Source organism: Nicotiana tabacum, chromosome 20 (assembly GCF_000715075.1).
Source record: "Nicotiana tabacum cultivar K326 chromosome 20, ASM71507v2, whole genome shotgun sequence".
In the NCBI taxonomy this organism is placed as follows: Eukaryota; Viridiplantae; Streptophyta; class Magnoliopsida; order Solanales; family Solanaceae; genus Nicotiana; species Nicotiana tabacum.
In genome coordinates, this window is record NC_134099.1 from 117,191,681 (window position 1) to 117,216,220 (window position 24,540).

The window sequence follows — 24,540 nt, forward strand, 5'->3', positions numbered from 1 at the left end:
TGTGCTCGCTCCCTTCTCTTGCTTCAAGATATGGGATGGATGGGTCCCGATAAATAGACTGTTCGTCTTCTCCGTGGACCACAATTTCCCGATCTTCATATTCAAACTTCACCATTTGGTGGAGAGTGGAGGGTACAGCCCCTGCAACATGAATCCAAGGTCTTCCGAGGAGAAAGTTGTAAGATGTGTCCATATCCAGTACCTGGAAAGTTACTTCGAACTCCACCGACCCGATAGTCAATATCAGGTCTATTTCTCCGAGGGTGTCCCTCTTGATGCCATCAAAAGCTCTTACACAGACATTATTGGGGCGAATCCTTCCGGTCCCAATTTCCATTCTTTGCAGCGTGGAGAGCAGACAAATGTCAACACCCGAACCCCCATCCAACATTACTCGCTTGACGTAGTAGTCTTCACACTTGACTGTCAGATGTAAAGCCTTGTTGTGAGATGCTCCCTCCGGAGGCAAATCGTTCTTGCTAAAAGAAACTTGATTAACCGCAAAGAACCTTTCCGTCATTCTTTCAAGTTGTTCAACTGAAGTCTCAGCCGGCACATACGCTTCATTCAAGGTTTTGAGCAGGATCTTCTGATGTTCAGCGGACCTCATTAGAAAAGATAGCATAGACACTTGTTCAGGGTATTTGCGCAACTGATCCACCACTTCATAGTTAGGCATATTCATCTTCTGGAAGAAAGCCTCTACTTCTTCAGCACTTACAGGCTTCTTGGGTGGGAAGCGCTTTTGTGTGGCATTGTTCAACTCTTGAATGTCTGAATATTTTCCAATAGAAGTATTTTCTGGAAGTTCCCCCGTGATTTCTTTTCCTTTGTATGTAACCAATATTTGTTGATAATTCCACGGTACCGTAGACGGGTCTGTCATTGGCTTCTGTGGCATGCGTCCGATAACCGCTGGCTCATTCAGACGAGGCGGTTTAATCGTCCCCCGGATCACGTAGGCCCCCTTCAACACGTACATTGGTATTCCCCTTTTCATTTAGAATCTCTATGGCTTCTCTGATCGACCTTGTGGAACATAGAGAACCTCATTCTTCAAAGGCACCATCGTCTCTGTCTTTGTCTCAGCCTTCTTTTCGAGCTCAACCTTGACAGTATTAGTCTTCTTTTCCCCTTTCTCTTGCTTCGGGTCTGCTTTAAGCTTTTTCTCTGCATCGACAATGGCGATTATAGCTTTCAGGGCAGGATCAAACTCCTTGTCCTCACAGATCATCCCAATCAACGGCCCAATAGTGTGAGCGGGCAACGGATTGTTGGTCACATTTGGGACCTCCTCGTCCCTTAATACTATCTTTCCCTGTTCTATTAAGTTCTCTACCGCCCTTTTTAAAGTCCAACAATCATTGGTATCATGCCCTTCTGCTCCCGAATGATAAGCACACCTGACACCGGCTCTGTAAGCAGGTGATGCTGGATTTTGCCTTGTCTGAGGGACTGGTTGCAGGAAATCCATCTGGACCAATTTCGGGAATAAGGTAGAATACGGTTCACCAATGGGTGTGAAAGTTTGTCTTCTAGGTGGTTCTTGAGGACGGAAGTTATTTTGGGGTAGTTGTGGATTATAGTGGTTTCGGTGAGGAGGCTGATTTCTGGGAGGTGGAGCTTGATTTCTGTTGGCTTGTTGTTGTGGCCAGACATAAGGCTGAGTATTCATGACCGAGTATGGCTGAGGAGTATAGGCCAAATCTTGGTGAGGGTAATAGTGTTGCAGGGTCCTCTCTGAGAAAAGGGATCTGGGAGTATAGTTTCTCCTTGTACCCGATGCTGCCATGAATGCTTCTTCCCTTTTCTTTCCCTTTGCTATTCCTCCAGACCCACCCTGAATGGCTTGGGAGGTAGCTCTGATAGCAGATTGGCTTAGAATTCGACCCGTTTTTAGCCCATTTTCAACCATTTCTCCAATCTTGATAGCTTCAGCGAACGGTTTACCCATTGCGGACATCATATTCTGGAAGTAATCTGATTCTTGAGCCTGGAGGAAAGTAGTGACCATTTCTATTTCATCCATGGGAGGTTTTACCCTTGATGCTTGCTCGCGCCATTTAATAGCGTATTCTCTGAAGCTTTCTGAGGGTTTCTTCTTCAAGTTTGACAAAGAATTCCTGTCTGGTGTGATGTCAATATTATACTGAAACTGCCTTACAAAATCTCTGGCAATATCGTCCCAAATGTGCCATCGAGATATGTCCTGATCCATATACCACTCTGAGGCTATGCCCACCAAGATTTCTCCGAAGTATGCCATCAACAATTCTTCTTTGCCGCCAGCCCCACGCAATTGGTTGCAATATTTTTTGAGGTGAGCAATGGGATCGCCATGCCCATCATATTTCTCAAACTTCGGTGTCTTGAACCCTACGAGCAGGTGCACGTGAGGGAACATGCACAGATCAGTATAGGAGATACTTTTCTGCCCGCTTAAGTCTTGCATATTTTTTAAGCTCTGCTCGAGGCTCCTCATTCTTCTCACCATTTATCTTGTTCAGGAGCTTTGGGATTTCGGTCTTGCCCAGGTGTAAGCTCGTATTGAGGCTGCTGAGGGTGAGCGCTGGTGGTAAACCGAGTTGGTTCCAGCGAGAAGGATGGTGCTTGAAATTTCAATGAGGAAGAGTCAAAATTTGGCCTATGTATAGCGGGTTGTGCCGCAATTGGGAAGGGTGGTGCAGTGAATATATTTGTAGCCACATCTGTCGTTGATATCCGGGGGTAAGAATCGGAGGGTGATCCAGCGGAGTGGGCTGAAATGGTAGGATACCCGAATGGGGTAGTTGGATAACTTATGGGGACGTTGGAAGTCCAACTTGTCCTAGAGAACAGCTCGGGGAATCCAGGGATTACACTCAGCGGCTCTTTTCCATTGTTCCAGTCATCCAACATTTCCAACATGTGAAGCCGCAAGATTCTGTTTTATTCAGCAGTTGCTGATTCGGAAGTCGGGATGGCCGAGATTGAACTCTCTTCGGAAATAGGAATCGTTGGCAAAGGAATTTCTGAAGATATCTCTACACTTCCCTTTGATCTCGTGAAGTAAGTGTGAATACTTCCTCTCGACTTAGTGACGGGCAACTGAACACTTCCTTTCGACCTCGTAAAGTACGAATGAGAGGCCAGACCTCCACAAAACCAAACCACCTTTCTAAAAACCTGGACTTAGCAGCAAACAAACGGTTAGTTTGAAACAAATAACAGACAGGCAATCTCACGTTAGGGTGTGATGCACCTATACAGTTAAGTGAATTTCTACATGTTTGCATCGATGGCATGCGTCATTCCGGCTTCTCTTTATGCTCCCCTTTATATATATATTATTTTGGTTTTACAACCTTTCATCTTATTTAAGGTTCCGGTCAAATCTTACGAAGATTGCCTACGTATCACGACCCCGCGTGAATCAGACCAAGCGTAGTTCGGGACAGAATGAAAGGTAACGACAATAAAACATTTTTTTTGGAATTTTCAATTTTCATAATAAAACAAACTGGGTTTCAAAGGTTTAAAGATGACCTACAAACTCGAAAATCAAACAACCCACATATTCTAATCAAAAGATTTACAAACTCAAAAACAAACGACCAGTTCCTTTCCCCGTTTGACAAATGCAACCAAACGGTTATTTTTGCAAACGTGGCCCCTTCCAAATTTCACATGAATTTTGAGGCCGGGGAGGATAATTTTATGACACTTTATAAACTTGTCTGTTCTTTTACGAAAATAGCCTTTCGACAACTGAAAGATACTCTAAGGCTATCTCAGCAAGAACGGTTTAAGACACTGCCGAAGCTGGCTCGGCTTATTTTGACCAAAAATCCAAACGGTATTCACCTGATCGCTAACTCTTTGTTTTTTTAAAATTAAAATAAAAGACCTGGTGTTGCAAACACGGCCTTTCAGCATCTCGGGGACAAAGATTTTAAGGTTGCGTTAGCTAACCGGCCAAAATCCTAAAAAATGACCCAAGGTGGCTGTTTATACAAAGTCAGCCTTTCGGCGTCCCTTTCGAGAACATTCGGCTATTTTTGACAAAACAACATCACCCGACTTATTTATGACTCTCTTTTTTTCAAATTAGAATAAAAGACCCGGTATTGCAAACACGGCCTTTCTGCGCCTTAGGGACGAAAATTTTAAGGCTGTGAGGGTCAGAAATCAAAACATAACCAAAGGTGGTTGTTTATGCAAAATCAGCCTTCCGGCGTCCCGTTTGGGAACATTTGGCTAATTTTGACATGAGCGGCATTATCCGACTTATTTATGACAAAGATTCGACACATTTGTTTTGGCTATTTTTTGCAAAGGAGAGGTTGGACATCACCCGACTTATTTATGACAAAAATTAAAATTTTGACATGTTTTTTTTTAGCAAAAGGGGAGGTTGGACCTGATTAGGGCTGCCTACGTATCTCACATCCGGTGAGAATCAAACCAGCGTAGTTCGCCAGATAAACTAACTAATTTTTGAAAACAAACATATTTTTTCCTTTTTCTTTTATAGCAAAAGAAACTATTTTTCCTTTCCGTTTTTTTTTGTTTTTTTTGTTTAACACAAAGCAAACTAAAATAAAGGACTCTTTCCTACACACTTTCTGCTTTTTGGGTAAACAAACAATTTTTCAAAGTAAAATATTTTTTTTTTCAAAATTTCGGCAGAGTTCTGACAGTACTTGGACACTGGTTTTTTCTAAATTAATCATCTAACTCTCCACTTGCTATTTTTCTCTTTTTCTCAATTTTTCCAAAATTTTCTAACATTCCCTTAGATTCAGAAGTCGGTCAACATGCGGGTTCGAAACAAATAAATGCACAGAGCGTAAGTAGGATGCATCAAGATGGTCTTTTCTGTGTCAGGTTGCTATTCCTAGACGGACCCAACCCCTGTGTTGAGTCCCCTAAGTCAAAATGCACGTGATGCAGATAACCGTTCCTACTAGGGATCCGGCATGAAGTTGAGTTATTTTAGGTTCAGAACCTGGGTGTTTGTTTTAGACCTGGCTTACCCGAGAGGACAGCTCGAGCCGAGGGAGGGCAGCGTACCAGGGATACAGAAGCTCAACCCGACTTTGCAACTTATCCGAACCTCGTTCTAAAAATGGGATTGACTCTAAACAGAAAAGAAGTCACACGAAGTGCACCCTTCTTCATGATTTAGAAGGCTCATAGAAGAGATGGGTTTCGGCACAGCTTATATACAGTTCACGAAATATCAAAGCGGTAAAAGAAGTCAACTAGCATATTAAGCACCGATCACGTAACAAAACAGATAAAGCTCAACATAACAATTTATTCTAAGCTCGATTTCTAACCCTGAACTAGAGGTTCTGGTTTCTTCCCCAGCAGAGTCGCCAGAGCTGTCACACCTCCTTTTTCGCCCGCGCCGCAAGGGCGCAGAGGGAGTTTTTCCAATTAAAGGACAATCGAAATGGGATTTGTTTATTTAGTTCAGAGTCGCCACTTGGGAGATTTATGGTGTCCAAACTCACCCCCTGTTTCGGAAAAGAATGACTCTGTTAACAGTCAGCGAACCAGAAATTCGGATAAGGAATTCTATTAACCTGAGAGAATGTGTTAGGCATTCCCAAGTTCCGTGGTTCTAGCACGGTCGCTCCACTGTCATATTTGGCTTAAATATCTGGTTTTTATACGATTATGAACTTATGTGCAAATTTTAACTTTTAGCCGCTTTTATTATTATTATTATTTGTATTTTTTATTAAGAATGTGAACATCGTTTAAAACATGTCTTTGGATTGCTTGACTGTTTCATGTTGTTTCTTTCCCCATGGTGGAGCATTTTTTTTGAGCATCTATGTGAGTGGAGAAATGTATGTAGAGATATTTGGGATGAAATCTCTCACATAATTTACTATGCCCAAGAATTGTTGGATCTACTTTGTTGTCAGGTTGGTATCCGGAAATTTGAGTAATTCTTGACATATATGTGGTCCTGGACTGTATTCACCTTGGACAAAATGCATTCCAAGAAAATCAATCTCGTTTTGAGCAAGAACCATCTTTTTTGCTGAAAGCATGATTCCGTACTGTTTTACCAATGCCTCAAATTGTCGAAGCAAATTGATATGTTCCTCCAATGTATCACTAAATAACAGGATGTCATCTATATAAACTAAATAGGTATGGAGGATGGGTTGGAATATTTTTATCATGGCTTTTTGGAACAAGGAGGGTGCAGTTTTCAACCCGAAGGGCATGACTCTCTATTGGAAGTGATGATCGGGGATGCAAAATCCCGTTTTGGGTCTTTCTTCATTGTGGATTCCCAATTGCCAAAATCCGGATTTTAAATCAAACTTGGAAAAATATTTAGCCTTGGCTAAGTAGGAGAAAATGGTGAGTTTATTTGGGATAGAAAACTTATCATCTTGGAGGAAATGGTTAAGGGGCTGGTAGTTGATGACTAACCTGAGTTTTCCTCTTGTCTGTTCAGTTCTTTTGTTGACATAAAATGCTTCGCATGCCCATTGTGAATCTGATGGCTCTATCAGATCAAATTCCCAAAGTTCTTCACATTTTTTCTTTGCAAGCTGAAGATGGTCTGGATTTATCCCTGAATGGCTGGCTTTTGTTGGATTGATATTTTCATTCTTCTTCAAAGGGAGCTTAATAAAAAACTCTTCGTTTTTCCATAACGGGTATTTCCCTTTCTTCATGAAATCCTTGTTGGATTCAGCACATGAATGTTCCATGAGATTTTGCTCAATATCTTTGATTTGTTCGTCGTCTGTGATTTGGAATAGCCTTGGAATCTCAGAATAAGGTCTGAACTACTTTTTAAAAGCTATCCCATTAGCCTTGATCTGGAGTTGATCTCTAAGTTGTATGTAAATGTCGAATCCAATAATAAGATCCCTTTTTGGTACATCAGATCCTAGCAGCTTGGTTCTATACTTCAATCCTGGAAAGAACTCAATTGTGACCGAATGCTTTGTAACAACAGTTGTGGTCAAGATTGCATTTGATGTAGTGTTGAAATCTTTAAAATGCGGCACCCAATGATCTTCACGGAGAACAGCAGGATATATGAGTAAAGAAGCAGCTCCGGTGTCGATGAAAGCAATAACTCGAGTTGGTTTATCCCATTTGGATGAATTGACTTTGAGTTCTACTTGAGGAATGACTGCGAGAGCGTTGATCTCCTCTCGGGCTTCGATCATTGGTTCTGAAATTTGGTAGTGATCATTGCCTTGATCTTCATAGATATCAAGAGAGAATAAAGTTTCTTCATTGGGTTCATCATCCACAAAGAATATGGATTCAAGGTCCTCCTCTTTTCAAAGATGTAAGCCAGTGTAATCTTCAATCTCTTCAAGGAGTTTGACAGATCTTCTTGATTGGGGATATTTTTTTGCGAAATGTCCAATCTTATGGCAAACAAAGCATCTATTCTTCTTGTGAAAATTTCCTGTCCTTCTGTGTCTGAAATATTTTGTGCGTCTCTTGGACCTTGATTTCCCGTCTAGAATTCTTGGCCATCTGAACCTCCTGAATTCTCTCCTTCGCCTGGATGTGTGGCAGGAACATCCTGATCCGATGATTAGATTAGATTTACGGCATGCTTTGTCAAGCGCTGGATTGTGATGGATAATTTGTCTTAGGGCAAAGCGCTTCATACAAATGTCATCCAATGCGACAAAAATAGCTTGCCTGATGTAACCAATTTGTGAGATTGTTATAGACTGAAACTTTTCTTCAATGATGGTCATTGTTCGGCTTGCCAACAACTTTTGAAGGGAAGAGACAAAGGCTTGCTTTAGATTGATGGCTCCGCCTATTTCAAAGTATATCTTTGCCATTTTTTGAAAATGCCTGTCAATGTCATTTCTGTCGAATGACACACACTTCATCTCAAAGAGTTGTCTTCACATTTTCTCTTGTCTCTGGCTAGTATCTCCGCAGAAAACTTCATGTAGTATTCTGATGTTGAAGGCAAATCTTGGGAAGTAAGAAAAGTATTTTTGTCTTGAATTCCAAGTTAGTTCCACCAATCTATGAGGATTCTTGAGAACCATGAAGTGAGTTCTGACAGGATGATATACTTTCTTGTTCCACCAAATTTTAGGTCACCATCCAAGTATAGAAGTCTTGGATCCTTTGAGGCCATTTTGAAACCTTGACGTCATCTAAGGTGGAAGTGTGGAAGCCAGTTCCAACTGGTTTTGATGCCATGGGCTCATATTTTTTTTCTAGGATAGGCTCATCTGTCATGCCTTCTTGTTCCTCATCTACTTCAGATTCTTCTGGGTCTCTTAGCTGGTTTACAAATATTGAGGGATTGTCGTCTTCGGAAGAGTTTGTTGTGGATTCATTGCTTGATTGAGAGTTATCTTCCATTGTTTCATTGTCTGATGAATTTTTAGGTTCCGACCATGGAGTATCTTCTTCTGATATATATCTTGGCTTGAAGACATAGGGATTTGTAGCCTTCTAGTAAGAAATCAACAAATTTTCGGGGTTGGACCCTCTTGAACTTTCTCCTTGGTCTCGCCTTTTCTTGGTTTGTTTCTGTGCTGCAAGGGCATCTTTCTATTCCCAAATCATTTTTTTGATATCAAAATCTTATTCTTCTTTTAAGGGTTGGGTGAAAGAGATTAGATTTTGTGAGGTAGATGGAAAAGTAGAAAAGGTGTAGTCTAATTTAGGTGGGGAATATGCTTGTGGAGACATAGGGAAGAAGGTAGGTATTGAGGGGAAAACTGGGGTTTTTTGTGGCTCAAAGTGGTCATTTCTCAGAAGTTGAATTTGTTCTTTGATGGAAATCGTCTCCTTTTGTTGTTGTTGGAAGAATTGGAAAAGTGAAGTTCTTGGTGGACAAATCTCATATTGTAAATCTGCCAATCTTAGTTCCAAGGCTTTGATTAGTCCGGCATGGTGAGACGATGTCTGCTCTATCTTTTTCTCAATTGTTTCCACTTTGCTCATCATTTTGTTTTGTATATGGGCCACGTTCTTTATGGTGTTGCCAATGTTGTTCAGCACCTCGTTTTGGCAGATGGAGTTTTCTGATTGCCAGTTCATTGTTGCTTCGATGTCAGTTGTTGGGAGGTATTTCTCCAGTAGGTAGCACTATATTTTTCTAGGGAATTTTCGGAGCATGGCTTATACCCTCTTTTTCAAAAGGTTAAAGTGAAGAAAAATCTTGGGTATGACTGGAGCTTGAAGGACTTAGCATGAATATCTGTGGTTGTGTGGGATTTATGGTTTTTTGAGTCGATGAAGTTTCAGGTTCAGGTGGCTTTTTGGATTCTGGGGTATGAGCTGATGGTGATTTGGGTTTGGGTGTGATTTCACTATCCTCCCAACATAGAGTGAATTTTGCTGGTAATTTTGGCCATTCCCGGGGTTTGTAACTGACAAGAAATTTATATTTACTTGGACGGCTTAATGAGCCAATTGAAGGATCTTTATTCTCATATTTGGCTCGAAATTGTTTTTCAGTGGTTTTCCTCTTTTTCTTGAATTTTGGTTTGGTTTTGTTGAGACCGAACCTTTCCCAATGACGCTAGTGGTGTTCATCATATTCTCCAATTGGATCTTCCAAACAGTCTTGACAGTTGCAATCAAGATCCCAAGGGCAGTGTCCCGTAAAGGGGCATTTGAATGACCAAGCTCTTTTTCCTTCTTTGTTAAAATTTTGACACCAGTCGTGTTCATCCATGATGCTTTGTATATTCCAAAAGAATTCTCCATCAGGTTCAGGGTATATATCTGTTGTATCTTTGGTTTGAATCATTTGACAAGAGAAGATGGTTTTATTGGGTTTTTTGAGATGGGAATGGTCAAAGCTTATGCAAACAGTTTTGTCATTTCTTTTGGTAAAAGTTGGTTCACTAGATTGTAGAGATTAATCTAGTTCTCTTAACTTTTCATAATTTGTGATCCAGGAATCAGGAAGAATTTTGATAAGTTTATCTCTTGAAATTTGTCTGGGTATTTGGGTGCACATGGTGTTTCCTTTGGTAGCATCAATATTTAGGAGTAAAGCATTTTCTCCTCTGGGAAAGCAAAGATCCATGACATGATTTTGGACTCGCCATGTCATTTGGTGATGAAGAGTGGCTTGGATGGAACCTTTGGCTTGAGGGGCTCCTTGGATTTAGACTTAGATTTTATCGAATCTATCCAAACTCAGAATCACGGCGTCAAAATATGCTAAGGGAATGAAGCCCAAGCAAAAATAATCAATTTAAAACATAAATCCCGAAATTACCAAAACCCGACCCACGGGCCCACATCTTGGAATTAGATGAAATTTACATTAATAGATTTCTTTTCTCCCCACGAGTCCAAACATATCAAAAGTACCAAAATCCGACCACAATAGGTCCCTCAAATCCTCAAGTCTAGGTCTCCAATAACAAGCCCTAGTTTCTCCAATTTTAATCCTTAAATTCCATTTGTTATAGATCTAATCCGTGAAATAATACCATAGGAACGAGTTTGAGGTCCAAAATCCTTATCTTAATGAAGTTCCCTTGAAATCCTTCTTCAAAATCGTCCAAAAAGCTCCAAAGCCGACTTAAAAATGGTGAAAATAGCTCAAAAATCGTGATGGAAACAATTTATACCTTCTGGCCCAGGGATTTCGCATATGAGGCAAATTTTCCATTTCTACGGTACCACATTTGCGCTCAACGAACCGCTTCTGCATTTTCACTTAAACTACCCAACTCCGCATCTGCGATGCAATATCCGCACCTGCGCCATTGCAGGTGTGGATCCTTAACCGCTTCTGCGGTTTCTGATTTTCTAGCCCCTTTTCGCTTCTGCGACCAATCGTCCGCATATGCGGCGTCGCACCTACGGTCCCTAATCCGCAGGTGTGGAAACAACAAAAGCAGCAAAAATCTGCAGCTCACCAAAATTTCAAACTTCTCCATCAACCATCCGAAATCACCCCGAGGCCTCCGGGACCTCAACCAAAAGCACAAACATATCCCATAACATTAATTAAGCTTATACCAATCTTCAAAACACCTCAAACAACATCTAATAAACCAAAACACATCGGATTCAAGCCCAAGTTTCCAAAATCTTTCGAATTCCGCTTTTGATAAAAAAATCCAACCAAACCACGTCTGAATGACCTGAAATTTTGCACACACATCACAAATGACACAACAGAACTACTGAAACTCTCAAAATTCCATTCCAACCTCTATATCAAAATCTCACCCATCAATCGGAAATCGCTAAAATACTAACTTCGCCAATTCAAGCCTAAATCTACTCCGAACCTCCAAAATACATTCTGATCACGCTCCTAAGTCCCAAATCACCTCCCGAAGCTATCCAAACCATCGAAACTCACATCTGAGCCCTCTAACACATAAGTCAACATCTGGTTGACTTTTCCAACTTAAGCTTCCTCAAAAGAGACTAAGTGCCTCAAACCTCACCAAATCCTCTCCGAACCCAAGACAACCAGTCTGATCACATATAGAACTGATAGACAAAGTAATAAGAAGCAAAAATGGGGGAAATGTAGCAGTAACTCATGAGACGACTGACCGGGTTGTCACAATTTCGTCTCTCTAACACTTGAAAATCCAAACATCATATTCTCTCAAGTGCTAGCCACCATCTCTCTCAAGAACAAAAGTTGGTGCAACCTCAAGGACCAAATCCAAAGATTGAAGATATCTTAAGTCCTTATGTTTGTTGAGTATTTGTTATTTTGTTCTTTGTTTGTAATCCTATATTACATTCAAGAAGTGTCTTTGTAGGACAGATTTAAACTACTGCTTGGTTTAGTTTCTTGACTAAAGTTAGTCAAGGTTTGTTGCTTTGTAATAGAGTTATTGCAAAGGGCTTACAATAGAGTTATTATAAGGGGTGAGGGATTAAGAGTTTAATTCCTAGATTGCAATAGGTTGTAATCTAAAGTTTGCTTGGTTTAGTGGAGTTGAAATCCTACTAGGGTAGGCCGTAGTTTTTAATCCCTTAAGCAAGGAGTTTTCACATAAATATCGCGTGTTCTTTATTTACTGTGGGAATAGATAGAGAACCTAGTTCCTTATACTATTTGATTTTACAATCTGTTGCTTACTATGAGAACTGGTGTAGACATGTAATTTTTGACTCTCCCCAAGATTTTACACATTTTAGCGTAAAATAATTAGTTTAGAGCTAATATCGTTATTTCAACTATTTTATTTTATAACAAAAACAAAAATTACAAAAATATTTTATCTAGTTACTTTTAGTTTATGTACCTTTCATAAAATTAAAAAAAAATACAAAAATAGTACCTTATTTTTATCTTTATATAATCTTGAAAATATAAAAAAAATAGTTTCATGATTTAATATAGTTTAGTTTAATTAATTAGAATTAATTTTTACATTGTGTAGTATTTTTATCTTAGATTAAAGGGAGTTAACTAAGGTGTTGGACCACAATTTCAAGACCCTTAGAGCCCAAATTTAGCACCCAATTCAGACTTAGCCCATAAATTCAAGCCCAATACCCAATACCTATCAAGCTAGCTCTAGGGACCCTTCTAGACTCTTCTTCTTAAAAACCAAAACAAAAAAAACCCCAAAAGACCTAAAAAAGAGGCTTCAACCATTTTTGATAAAACACACAACACAAAAGGAAAACAGCGAACCAAAACTCCAAAAAAGAGACTGAAGAACGATCTTCCACACCTTCACGGCAACCACCCCTTCTTCAAAATCGGCAACCGCAGTAGGCACCACCCCCCTCGCCGATATTCCAGAATTCTGGCATTCACCTCATCTCCCTCATCCCTTTTCCTCGCCATCGTTGCTATATGATGAAGTCTCTAGAGGTGACTGACTTCCATTGAATCCGGCGACTCTCCATTAGATCTGGCGAATGCTACTGCAATCATGTCGCTCTCATCTCTCGCCCTTTCTCTCTCATTTTTCATTGCTATGTTGCCGGAAGTGGCGAGATCTGGCAACCTCGATTGTCTCTACAAATTTTCTATTTGTGTGTTCATTTGGTTGGGTCAACCGGATTTCGTCACCGGAGAGCCTTCATTATTTCCTAAAAATAGTCCGTTCCTGCCTTTGTTAAACCCATTTGAAGTTCAATTTTTTTCTATGAAATCCGAGGTTGTCGTTCGTTGATCCCGATCGAAGTGTCGTCCATAGTTTCCGGTCAAGTTCGAGTTGCCAAATCTCTGTGGTTGTTTGAATCCAAGCATTCATTTTCTTGTATACACATTCTAAACAGAGACATAATATTGAAAGCTTATCAAGGTCCAATTCTAACTCTTGTTCATTCTTTAATTTTCAACTTATATTGTCGTCCATGTTTAACCGAAATATTTGTTTGCACTTTGTGTTTTCTCTTGTCTTCTTAAGAATTTGATGTTGCTTAGATTAAGGAAGTCAGCTGACCATATTATTTAATTACTCTTCTTATTAAAAATTAATTATCCTAAAATACCAAGTTGTTGTGATCTATTGGTGTAGTTAAAAGCAGTAATTGAGTCGTGGGGAGGTTAATCGAGGTTAATTGAGGTTTGGGTCCTGATGGGTTATGATATTTGGCTTTAAAAGCATACTTGGAGTGTTTAACATATTTTTATGATACTGTATCTTAGAAAACACTTCATGCTCTCATTTTGTTTGTATAACACATGAACCCTCGTAGTTTGCTTTAGGCGCGCTATAATAAAATAATCATAGCTATGGGTACGGTTCCCGTGACGTAGTTGTGATGCATAAATTTCAAATTCGGGGATATATTTATGTGACCCGGCTACAACTTCTAATTTTTTAATAAATTAAACATGTTGTAGATCATGGGTACGGTTTCCGTGACACGATTCGCAACGTGTACCAAACAAATAGGTGTATGACAATTCGTGATTTGTTAAAAGCAGTTAAAAGGAATAAAATCCAAATAGGTTTCAAAAAAATGTTTTTTAAATTAGATAATTAGGCCAATAGTAATAGTTGAGCGACCGTGCTAAAACCACAGAACTCGGAATGCCTAATAACTTCTCCCGGGTTAACAAAATTTCTTACCCGGATTTCTATGTTTCGCAGACTACAAATAGAGTCAAACTTCCTCGACTCAAAATTTTTGTCACGGTCCTAAAATCGACCCGGTCGTGATGGCACCAATCATGAAACTAGGCCAGCTGACACAATTCCTGAATTAACCATTTTTCAATAAAAGTCATTTGTAAGCCTTTAATTAATCAATATCGCATAATGTAAGTCTAAATGAATAGTGCGGAATAAATACACAAGCCCGACATCGGGGTGTCACAAGTCACAAGAATCTATGTCACGACCCCAAACCCGGACCAGGTCATGATGGCGCCTCTCGAGAAGACAAGTCCAGCCGACACATTCCTGATTCAGTTTTAAGCAATTAACCAGTAAGAATTTAGTCTTAAACATGATATAAATCCAAAAGTAAGCAGTGACCATACAAAACAATATGCGGAATACAACCCAACACAGCCCGATGTCGGGGTGTCACTAGTCATGAGCATCTATCAATACACTACAAGTCTGAAATTCCTACTAAACTATTACAGAGTAACTGATAAAGAGATAGAAATGAGATAAAGGGGGAGAAACACGGGACTGCAGATGCCAAGAAGCTACCTCGCGGACTCCAAAGTCTGCCGGAAGCTCTCAACTCGCGCTAGCAGGATAAGCAATGCCTGAATCTGCCCACGAGGTGCAGAGAGTAAAGTGAGTTCTCCAACTCAGTGAGTAATAATCATAAATAAACGACTGAGAGATATGAAAACACGTAAGGCACATTATAGGCTATAATGAAGCAGTAAAGCCAGTAGAAATAGTGAAGATATGAAAAATCACTTAAGTTCAGGTAAAACTTCATGAAATACCTTTTCAACAATTAAACAGGTAAATGACAGACAATAAGAAAGATAAACACATAAAGGTTTGCCCCTCGGGCATAATGTCAACCAATCCGCCCCTCGGGCAATATCTTAGAACAATACCAGCCCCTCGGGCTCTATCTCACATCACAATGGGTACCCGCAGTCACTAGGGCTGTGCAGACTCCTGAAAGGGCCCCTTACGTCCCAAGAGTAATATCAAGCGATCTTGTGGCATCATCACTAGGCTCTCAGCCTCATATCAACAAGCCACCTCATAGCGTACATATCTCAGGCCCTCGGCCTCATAATCATAGTCAATGTTTCCTCACAATATAGTCCCTCGGCCTTACTCAGTCAAAATCCACACAAGCCATTCGGGCAATAGTAAAATATGATTCTCAGCCCAAAATATCATTTACGTATTAAAACAGAGTAAACATGGTTGAGTTATGAAAACAGTGGAATATAACATGACTGAGTTCAAGTATAAATTCAAAACAGTGAGGAAATATCAATAAAAATCCCCTAAGGGTTAAAATAGTTGACACGAGGCCCAAATATGGCGTTCATACCAAAACATGATGTTAACAAATAGATTTCAGTCAAATACGTGGTAAAATAGTCATTTGGGATTGACTAGGTCACAATCCCCAACAATGCACGACCTCACGCTCGTCATCAAGCGTGTGTGTCACTTTAATATAGCACAACGATGTGAAATCCGGGGTTTCATACCCTCAGGACATCATTTACAATCATTACACACCTCAATCCGGTCAAATCTCTAGTCTGTGACGCCTTTTCCCCTCAAATCGGCCTCCACTCGCGTCGAATCTATCCAAAATTAGAATCACGGCATCAAAATATTCTAAAGGAACGAAGCCCAAGGGAAAATAATCAATTTACAACACAAATCCCAAATTACCAAAACCCGACCCCTGATCCCATGTCTCAAATTTCGGTAAAAAGGACATCAATGGATTCATTATCACTCCCCGAGTTCATACATACCAAAAGCATCAAAATTCAACCACAAATGACCCCTCGAATCCCAATTTCCAGGTCTCTAATTTCAAGCCGTTGTTCTTCTATTTAAGGCTTAATTTCCATGATTAATTAGGTAGATTTCATATTAGAATCGAGTTTTAAGTCCATGAATCTTACCTCGAAGTGATTCCCTTAAATCCCTTTTCAATCCTCTTCAAAAAGCTCCAAAAAACGCTCAATAATGGTGAAAATAAACCCCAAAATCGCGGACAAGACGACTATTTAAAAATTCTGCCCAAGTCTGAAATCCTTCTTCACGAACACGGTCAAAACCTCGCGTTCGCGAAGCACAAAATAATTTTGACCAGAATTTTCTCTTCACGATCGCGACCTGCCTATCGCGAACGTGATGCTTCCTCAGACTAACCCTTCTCGATAGTGTTGCCTCTCTCGGGAACGCGATGAATGAAATCCCCTGAAGCTCAGCTGCCCCTTTTCTTCTATGCGAATGCGACAACACCTTGTGAACGTGATGCACAACAACTCAGCCCTTCACGAATGTGGAGCTTTCCTTGCAAACGCAAAGGCTTTAATCCCAACCTTCACCAACTGACTCTTCGCGAACGCGAAGGCCATTTTCTCTGCAACACTGATCAGCAATTTCTGCAATTCCAAACATCATGAAATGGTCCGATTGACCACCCGAAACTCACCCGAGTCCCCCGAGACCTCAACCAAACATGTCAACATATCCCATAACCTCATTCAAACTTGTTCCAACCTTTGGAATGCTCAAAACAACATCAAAATACCAAATTTGCATCGGATTCAAGCCTAAGAATTCTAAAATCATCTAAATTACGCTTTTGATAATAAAACCAACAAAATCACGTCCGAATGACCAGAAATATTGCACGCACATCTCAAATGACAACGGAACTACTGCAACTCTCGGAATTCCATTCCGACCCCTATATCAAAATCTCATCTATCAACCAGAAAACGCCAAAAGTCCAATTTCGTCAATTCAAGGCTAAATCTACTCCGGACCTCCAAAACACATTATGATCACGCTCCTAAGTCCCAAATCACCTCCCGAAGCTATCCGAACGATTGAAACTCATATCCGAGCCCTCTAACACATAAGTCAATAGCTGGTTGACTTTTCCAACTTAAGCTTCCCCAAAAGAGACTAAGTGTATCAAACTTTACCAAATCCTCTTCGAACCCAAGCCAACCAACCCGATCACATGTAGAACCAATAGACAAAGCAATAAGAAGCATAAATGGGGGAAAATAGAGCGGTAACTCATGAGACGACTGGCCGAGTCGTTACATCCTCCCCAACTTAAACAAATGTTCGTCCTCGAACGAGTCAAGAAACATACCTGAAGCCTCAAACAGGTGAAGATATCTGCTTCGCATCTCTCGTTCGGTCTCCCAAGTAGCTTCCTCTACGGGCCGACCTCTCCACTTCACTTTCACTGAAGCTATATCCTTTGGCCTCAACATGCAAACCTGATGCTCCAAAATAGCTACTGGCTCCATATCATAAGTCAAATCACTATCCAACTGAACCGTGATGAAATCCAAAACATGAGACAGATCCGCAATATACTTACAGAGCATGGAAACATGAAATACCGGATGCACACTCGACAACCTGGGTGGCAAAGCAAGCTCATAAGCCAGCTCCCCAATCCTCCAAAGTACCTCAAAAAGGCCCAATAAATCGAGGACTCAATTTACCTTTATTCCCAAATCTCATAACACCCTTCATGGGCGAAACCTTCAATAGAACCTTCTCGCCAACCATGTAGGACACATCCCGAACCTTCCTGTCAGCATAACTCTTTTTCCTCGACTGCGCTGTACGAAGCCTCTCCTGAATTACCTTCACCTTTTTTAAAGCATCCTGCACCAAGTTTGTCACAAATAGCCTAGCCTCACCGGGCTCGAACCAACCAATTGGAGACCTACACCGCCTCCTATACAAAGCCTCATATGAGCCATCTGAATACTCGACTGGTAGTTGTTGTTATAAGAAAACTCCATAAGCAGTAGAAACTGATCCTATGATCATCCAAAATCAATGACACAAGCACGCAACATATTTTCCAATATTTAAATAGTGTGCTCGGACTGCCCGTCCGTCTGAGGGTGAAAAGATGTGCTCAACTCAACCTGAGTACCAAACTCTCGCTGCACAAACCTCCAAAACTGCAAAGTAAACCGAGTGCCCCTATCTGAAATGATGGAAACTGGGACACCATGCAAACGAACAATCTCCCGGATATAGGTCTCTACCAACCTCTCTCAAGGATAGATAGTACACACAGGAATGAAGTGCGGGAACTTGGTCAACCGATCCACAATCATCCAAATAACATCGAACTTCTTCAAAGTCCGTGGAAGACCAACTACAAAGTCCATAGTTATCTGCTCCCACTTCCACTTAGAAATATCCATTTGCTAAAGCAAGTCACCCGGTCTCTAATGCTCATATTTCACATGGTAACAATTGATACACCCAGCTACAAATTCCACAATATATTTCTTCATTCTCCACTATCAATAGTGCTGCCTCAAATCTTGATACATCTTCGCAGCACCCGAATGAATGGAATATCGTGAGCTATGGGCCTCCTCCAGAATAAACTCTCGAAGCCCATCCACATTGGGTACACATATATCTGGCCCTGCATCCTCAACACCCCATCATCACTAATGGTCACATCTCTAGCATCATCATTCTGAACTCTATCCTTAAGGACAAGCAAATGCGGATCATCATCCTAGCGCTCTCTGATTCGATCATATAATGAAGACCGAGAAACAACACAAGCCAATACCCGACTGGGCTCAAAAATATCCAACCTCATGAACCAATTGGCCAAGGCCTGAACATCAACTGCAAGAGGTCTCTCCCAACCTGGAATATATACCAAACTCCCCATACTCATTACCCTTCGGCTCAAAGCATCGACCACCACATTGGCCTTTTCCGGATGGTAAAATACAATGATATCGTAATTCTTTAGCAACTCCAACCAACTTCGCTGCCTCAAATTAAGATCCTTCTGCTTGAACAAGTACTGGAGGCTACAATGATCAGTAAACACCTCACAAGACACACCATATAAGTAATGCCTCCAAATCTTCAACGCATGAACTATGGCAACTAACTCCAAATCATGAATGGGGTAGTTCTTCTCATGGGGGTTCAACTGACGAGAGACATAAGCAATAACTCTACCCTCCTGCATCAAAACATAACCAATACCAACTCTCGAAGCATCACAATACATGGTATATGAAACCAAAGCTAATGGCAAAACTAACACTGGAGCTGTGGTCAAGGCTGTCTTTAGCTTATGAAAGCTCTCTTCACACTCATCCGACTACACAAATGGAGCACTTTTCTGAGTCAACTTGGTCAAGGGCAATGCGATAGATTAGAACTCCGGAACAAATCGGCAATAATAGCCTGCCAAACTAAGAAAGCTGCAAATCTCTATGGCTGAGGACGGTCTGGGCCAACTCTGAATCGCCTCTATCTTCTTCGGATCAACCTTAATACCCTCGTTGGACACCACGTTCCCCAAGAAAGCCACTAAATTGAGCCAAAACTCACATTTGGAGAATTTTGCATAAAGCTTCTCCTCCCTCAATCTCTGCAACATAACTTTCAAATGCTCCACGTGCTCCTCCTAACTATGCAAATACACCAGAATATCATCAATAAAGACTATGAAAAACGTTGTTCATCAAATGCATAAACGTTGTTGGGACATTGGTCACCCCAAAAGACATCACCAAGAACTCATAATGACCATATCGGGTCCTAACATTCGTCTTAAGAATATCTGAGTCCCTGATCTTCAACTAGTGATAACCTGAACGGAGATCAATCTTGGAGAACACTCTCGCTCCCTGAAACTGGTCGAATTAATTATCAATGTGAGGCAAGGGATACTTGTTCTTAACTGTTACTTTGTTCAATTGCATATAATCAAAGCACATCCTCATAGTGCCATCCCTCTTCTTTACAAATAGAACCGCTGAATCCAAGGTGACACACTAGGCCGAGTGAATCCCTTATCAAGGAGTTCCTGATGCTGCTCCTTTAACTCCTTCAACTTCGCTGGTGCCATACGAAACGGTGGAACGGAAATGGGCTGAGTGACCGACACTAGGTCAATACCAAAATCAATATCCCTGTCTGGTGGCATGCCCGATAGGTCTGTAGGAAACACATTGGAAAAATCCCTTACAACTGGAACAGAATCAATACTAGGAGTCTCTACACTGACATCCCTCACAAAGGCTAGATACGAAAGGCAACCTTTCCCAACCATACGCTGGGCCTTCAAGAATGAGATCACTCTACTGGGAACATAATCAGTCACACCTCGCCACTCAATTTGTGGCACACCCGGTATAGCCAATGTGAATGTCTTGGCATGACAGTCCAGAATAGCACAACACGGTGATAGCCAATCCATGCCCAAAATGACATCAAAATCCACTAAACACAATAATAGAAGATCCACACGAGTATCCAGACCCCCAATAGTCACCACATACGACCGGTACAAATGGTCTACAACAATAGTATCACCCACCGGGGAAGATACATGAATAGGTGAAACAAGAGACTCACGGGGCGTACCCAAATAATGCGCAAAGTATAATGACACATAAGAAAAGGTGGAACATGGATCAAATAATACAGAGAATTCTCTGTGGCAGACTAAAACAATACCTGTAATAACAGCATTGAAAGCAATAACATCGGGTCTGCCTGAAGTGCATAGAAATCGGCCTGACCACCACCTGATCGACCTCCCCCTCTAGGGCGACCTCTAGCTGACTGACCTCCACTGCTAGCTGGCTGGGTGGGTGATGATAAAGTAATTAGCATTGAAGCCGATAACTGACCCCTCTACTAAGATTAACCCGCGAGGCGACGGGGATACTGCCTCCATATATGGCCCATATCTCCACACTCATAAAAACTCCCAGGTGCTGGAGAAGGGGACTAAAGCAAACCCCTAGCACCGGAATGACTAGCAAATGCACTCAGCATAAAAGAGCCCTGAACTGATGGAGCACGGGATGAACTCTGAGCTGGAAGGGCACTAAGTGATGACTGGCCCTGATGAGAACTGTGAGAACCATGACCCGGAGACGCCCCACGATAACCTAGGCGAGCTAGCTGAGCATGTCTGAATGGATGGCCTCTGCCATGCTGAAACTGACCTCTCGAAGGAGCACCACTATAACTACCAGATCCTCGAGGCCTTTTGGCCTCCCTCTCCTTTCGCTCCTGGCGACGAACAGACTCAATCTCACGGGCAATGTCCACAACCTCCTCGAAAGTAGCACCAAACACCCTCTCCCTGGTCATAAGAATACGAAGCTGAATGAGGCCATCAATAAACCTCCTAATCCTCTCTCTCTCTATTTGTCGGATCCAACCAAATAGCATGACGAGCTAACTCAGAGAACCTCGTCTCATACTACATCACAGTCATCTCTCCTTGATGAAACCACTCAAACTGCCTGCACATCTTCTCTCTGCGAGACTGCAGCACATACTTCTCCAGAAAGAGAACGAAGAACTGGTGCCAGGTAAGGGGTGCTGCACCAACAGGTCTACACCTCTCAAAAGCCTCCCACCAAGTGAAGGCAGCTCCAGAAAACTGATAAGTAGTGAAAGCGACCCCGCTGGTCTCCAGAATACCCGCTGTACGAAGCATCCTCTGACACTTATCCAAGAAACCCTGGGCATCCTCGCCCTCTGCACCACTGAAGGACGGAGGCTGAAGTCTACCAAACCTCTCTAACCTACGCTGCTCATCCTTTGGCATGGCAGGAACTACATAGTCCTGAGCAACTGCAACCAGGTGGGCTGGATGTGCCCCCGATGTCTGAAGTCCCTGCACGACCTGCTTAGGTGTGCAAGTGGCGGGAGTCTTATTGCCTCCCCCAGCCTGAGAAGTAGCTACGGCTGTAGTAGCTGAGATCGCGTGAGCTAGGCCAGTGCAAACTGATAGAATCTGAGCCAAGGCCTCTTGAAGACCTAGAATCATAATGGGCATAGTTGGTGCCTGAGCTGGTGCTATTGGAGTGTCCATAACTGGGACCTAATCCTGAACTAGGGCGGTTGGTGGATCTTCAAGTGCTGCCCTAGCTGCTAGGCAGGCCACACCTCTGCCCTTACTGCAACCACGACTACGTCCTCGGCCTCTAGTGGCCATAGCTGGTGGTACTGATTGTCATCCATCCTGAACGGTAGCGCGTGTCCTCACCATCTATGAGAGAATAGAATCACAGAAGTTTAGTACTCGGATCCACAAATTCGCACGACAAGCACTTCAAGAATATAAGGTTTTTCCTAAAGGTTCTGCAACCTCTCGAGGATAAATACAAACATCTCTGTACCGATCCGCGAGACTCTACTAAACCTGCTCATGACTCGTGAGACCTATGTTACCTAGGCTCTGATACCAACTTGTCATGACCCCAAACTCGGACCCGGTCGTGATGGCGCCTCTCGTAAAAACAAGGCCAGCCAACACATTCCCGATTCAGATTTAAGCAATTAAACAATAAGCATTTAGTCCTAAACATGATATAAATCCAAAAGTAAGTAGTGACCATACAAAACAATGTGCAGAAAACAACCCAACACAGCCCGATGCCTGGGTATCACTAGTCATGAGCATCTATCAATACACTACAAGTTTGAAATGCCTACTAAACTATTACAGAGTAACTGATGAAGAGATAGAAATGAGATAAAGGGGGAGAAACACGGGATTGTGCACGCCAAGCAGCTACCTCGTGGACTTCGAAGTCTGTCGGGAGCTCTCAACTCGCGCTGGCAGGATCAGCAATGCCTGAATCTGCACAAGGTATGTACGGAGTAAAGTGAGTACTTTAACTCAGTGAGTAAAAATCATAAGTAAACGACTGAGAGATATGAAAACATGTAAGGCACATTATAGGCTATAAATGAAGCAGTAAAACCAGTAGAAATAGTGAATCAGTGAAGATACGAAAAATCATTTAAGCACAGTTTAAACTTCATGAAATGCCTTTTCAACAATTAAACAGGTAAATGACAGATAATAAGAAAGATAAACACATAAAAGATTCGCCCCTCGGGCACAATTTCAACCAATCCGCCCCTCGGGCAATATCTCAGAACAATACCAGCCCCTCGGGCTATATCTCATATCACAATGGGTACCTGCGCTCACTAGGGGTTTGCAGTCTCCTGGAGGGTCCCCTTACGGCCCAAGAGCAATATCAAGCCGTCTCGTGGCATCATCACTAGGCTCTCGGTCTCATATCAACAAGCCACCTCGTGGCGTATATATCTCAGGCCCTCGGCCTCATAATCATAGTCAATGTTTCCTCACAACATAGGCCCTCGGCCTTACTCAGTCAAAATCCTTACAAGCCACTCGGACAATAGTAAAACATGATTTTCAGCCCAAAATATCATTAAAAAGATCATTTAAGTGTTAAAATAGAATAAACATGGATGAGTTATGAAAATAGTGGAATATAGCATGACTGAGTTCAAGTATAAAGTCAAAACAATGAGAAAAATATCAATAAAAATCCCCTAAGGGTTCAAATAGTTGGCACGAGGCCCAAATATGGCATTCAACCCAAAACATGATGTTAACAAATAGATTTCAGCCAAATACGCGGTAAAATGGTCATTCGGGACGGACTAGGTCACAATCCCAATAGTGCACGACCCCACGCTTGTCATCAAGTGTGTGTGTCACTTCAATATAGCACAACGATATGCAATCCGGGGTTTCATACCCTCAGGACATCATTTACGATCATTACTCACCTCAATCCGGTCAAATCTCTAGCCCGCGATGCCTTTGCCCCTCGAATCAGCCTCCACTCACGTCGAATCTATCTAAAATCAGAATCACGACGTCAAAATATGCTAAGGGAACGAAGCCCAAGCAAAAATAATCAATTTACAACACAAATCTCGAAAATACCAAAACTCAACCCCCGGGCCCACATCTCGAATTCTGATAAAAATCACATCAATGGATTCCTGATCACTCCCTGAATTCATACGTACCAAAAACATCAAAATCCAACCACAAATGACCCCTCGAATCGCAATTTCTAGCCCTAGTTCTTCCATTTTAGGCTTAATTTCCTTGATTGATTAGGTAGATTTCACATTAGAATCGCGTTTTAAGTCCATAAATCTTACCTCCAAGTGATTCCCCTAGAATCCCTCATCAATTCTCTTCAAAAAGCTCCAAAACCGCTCAACAATGCTGAAAATAAACCCAAAATCATGGACAAGATGACTATTTAAACATTCTGCCTAGGTCTGAAATCCTTATTCGCGAATGCGGTCAAAGCCTTGCGTTCGCGAAGCACAAAATAACTTTGACCAGAATTTCCTCTTCGCGATCACGATCTGCTCATCGTGAACGCGATGCTTCCTCAGACTAATCGCGTTGCCTCTCTCGCGAATGCGATGAATAAAATTCCCTGAAGCTCAGCTGCCCGTTCTCTTCTATGCGAATGTGACAGCACCCCGCGAATGCGATGCACAACCACTCAGCCCTTCGCCAACGCAGAGCTTTCCTCGCGAATGCGAAGGCTTAAATCCTAGCCTTCAC

General features: G+C 41.8%; 1 long non-coding RNA gene across 1 annotated transcript in view; it reads left to right on the top strand.

Moving 5' to 3' along the window:
- Positions 1-12,595: 12,595 nt before the first annotated feature.
- LOC107770630 (uncharacterized) overlaps positions 12,596-24,540 on the top strand; it is a 63,855-nt gene continuing 51,910 nt past the window's right edge. Inside the window, exon 1 of the long non-coding RNA XR_012703599.1 lies at positions 12,596-13,262. This is a non-coding gene — a long non-coding RNA (uncharacterized LOC107770630). The remainder of the gene's footprint in view (positions 13,263-24,540) is intronic.